General features: G+C 38.8%; 1 pseudogene; it reads right to left on the bottom strand.

Moving 5' to 3' along the window:
* Positions 1-821: 821 nt before the first annotated feature.
* On the bottom strand, positions 822-2,574 carry LOC127671773 (E3 SUMO-protein ligase PIAS2-like; annotated as a pseudogene).
* Positions 2,575-3,170: the final 596 nt, after the last annotated feature.

Raw genomic sequence — 3,170 nt, 5'->3', positions numbered from 1 at the left:
TATGTTTTAGTGTTTCCCAACATTAAATATTTCTGAACACTGTGCAGAAAATCTGCCGAGTATTCTAGCCACATCTTAACTCAAATCTGTAGAAAATTCTACAAGAATGTATAAGAACCCAAAATTAAATAATACTTTATATCAGACCACCTGTGTAGTATTCTTAAACATAATCATTATAAAGAGCAACCAAATCCCAGCACTTTACTCTGTACATATCAGCAATCAATGCCAAAGCATAAATGACAAGAGAAAAATGCACAGTACAAAGGTTTCTAAAGAACAGAAAACCTAAAAAAGAAAAGTAGAACCCAAGTTCTGGCCAGTTATTGACACTCCATTACTCAGTTACTTCAACTTATATCAGTTGGAGTGTCATCAAATAGAACAAATCTGTATAGAAAGTGTTCATTCAGGAAACAACACTTCTATTTTTCTTTAATACTGGATTAAACAGAAGTTGCTATCAGTCTCTATTAGTGATTACAACTTTAATTAAAAAGTTTAACTACATAACTTTATTGCTGTTTATTGTAACAAAACATGTGTAGAACCTATCCAGTAACATACGTAGAAACTAAAATCAACTGTTTCAGAAGACACTGTTGTGGATGAAATATATATGATGCTCAGTGTACAGCATAAGGAAAGTCCTTCCATGTCATCTGGTTCTTACTGGAGTCATCTATGTTCGTCTCTCAGAAAGCAAAGAATCCATTTGACATTTCAATAAATATTAAGTTGCAAAAATTAGCTTCCATGGACTAAACATCCAAGAAAGAGTTTTGATGAATGTTTCCCAGAATCAATTATGTCAGTCTTTACTCCAAAGAGATGACATTAGGAATGTTACTCCCACTGCTGGTTATGACCCCTGTCTCACTCCTGCTGCTAGAAGAACTAACTTGAGTACTGCTTTCATGGGGGCTGGTGGTGGTGATAGACATACTGCTTGCTGTTAAGGGTCAAGTGAGATTATTCTGGGATCAACTGGAATAAGGGAAAGAAAATCCAAACCTGGCAAATCTGATGACATGCTTGACCCTGGTGTGTGGTGGAATGGTACTGAGTAGTCCTTTGGTTGGACTGCATTGTGTTTCTGATGTAAAGATGCATTTACTTTTGGCAGAGGGATCTATTGGTAGATCAATGACATCTATCTTCTTGCTTGCCCCACTGGCTACAGTCACTGAACAAAGTTTACTAAAGACACTTGAACTTTCTACTTTTGTACAGGGCTGGCTGGTTACTTTCATAGATTCTTTCTTAGGTCTCATGTGACACCAAGAACCATCCTGGAATTTGATCTCATCCACATCAGAACAGTCATTGAGAATTTCCATAAAAAGCCCATCTAATATCAGACTCTCATAGGCAGTCTTTTTGTCACAAACAGGACAAATCCGGTTGGGCTTCTTTTCATTCATCTGAAGATAAAGGGCACCATCAAAGCACTGCAGATGTGTACAAGTCACTGCATGGAATGGGATTGTCAGCCTCATTTTTCCTAAAGTGCACATCAAGAGCACTTAAAGACTAATTGTAGCAATTTCATTATCAGGGTCTGCAGTAAATTTTTCTTTAATTAGTGCTCTGGAATGATCAGGATTTCTAATACCTTTCATTTTTACTCTTGGTAATAACATGGCTGATGGTATTGTACAAGGTACACAGACATGGAGTAATTCTTTCCAATTTCCGATACCCAAGAAGTAGAAATCTGATTCGACACAGCTGAAGTCAACCTAACTAAAGATGTAATATTCAAGGGGCATCCAGGGCGCTTCTGTTCAATCCCATTTTTAGGTGGTGGTACATAGCCAGGCAAAGGAAAGGGTTTCCCATTTACTTTTATACACAAACTATTGGGATAGTTATCTTCTTGAGGGCAACTGGTATCTGCTAAGCAAAGTCGCAGTTGGACTTGGACTGTATAGTCTCTCCTGACACCTGGCAAAAAAAAATCCCTTGAAATGCATATTTGTCTAATTTGCTGAGATGTCAAAGCAAAAATAAAAACTTCTCTTGAAACCACTGAATACTGCTTTGAACTAGACTCGTGGGCTTGATAAGAACATCAAGGACATCATTGAAGGGCAGGTTTTTTAGCTGCATGTCAGGAGGGACAGGTGGAATGGGAGAAGATGGCTGCTGCATCTCAAACACGGGCTTAGTGTCTTGAGGCAGCACAGAATCGACAGGAGATGAAGCAGCACAGAACTGACAGGAAATGATGGTAAATGATGTGTAATTGAAGAAGGCAACGAGTAGATTCCAGTCACACCCAAGTGACGTTCTACTGGTGATGAACTACTATCCAGACTGAAAACCGATTATTTGATTGTGGATAGATCAGAAAGTCCTGCAAGTATCCGTGGATATTGGCATCTATATAATTCTTGAATTTTAATCTGAACCGCAGGGCTGCAGCCACTCTTCAATAAATGCAACACCCGCATCAGGAGGTCATGCTCCTGCCCACTTTTATTCTTTCCAGCAAAGCCCAGTAATGCTTGCAATTCAGAAAACCTAAAACTAGAAACCATATTTCCTCAACTCCTCAAAATCTACCATTTTGTCCCTCCAGCAGGCGCCTCAGACATCACCGCTCCTCTGCCCGCGGCCGCCAATGACACCACCACCTTCTCCTGCAACATCCTGCACTGGGCACCACTCTAGAGGCCATTGGGCCACCACTTCCACCACCTCCCTAATCTGAATTTTGATTCTGATTAATCAACCAGGACATTCATATTCCAATTTCTTCAGTTTTACCTGCTCTCCTCAGGGGAGGTTGACACTACTGGAGAGTGAACCCAGGCTCTCTTGGATGTTAGACAAGTGCCTCACTCCTGAGCTGTATGTACTCCAGCTCTCATTTCCACCTGAATTTTCATTATGCTTCTATGTTCATGTGTGGGTATATGCATTTTGTTTATATTATTTCAAAACAAATTTGAGACATATAGTTGTTTCTAGAACTATTGCAACATATGTATGTCTATTTATCTGATAAATATTTGCAGCATAAATATTTCCAAAATAAAATAAAAAACTCTGCCTGCCTTTCATCTATCATCTATCCATCTGATCTATCTATCTATCTATCTATCTATCTATCTATCTATCTATCTATCATCTATGTATCATGTATGTATGTATCTATTTAT

Source organism: Apodemus sylvaticus, chromosome 21 (assembly GCF_947179515.1).
Source record: "Apodemus sylvaticus chromosome 21, mApoSyl1.1, whole genome shotgun sequence".
Classification (NCBI taxonomy): domain Eukaryota; kingdom Metazoa; phylum Chordata; class Mammalia; order Rodentia; family Muridae; genus Apodemus; species Apodemus sylvaticus.
Note: the sequence above shows the minus strand (reverse complement) of the source record. Positions and strands in the feature narration are given on the sequence as shown.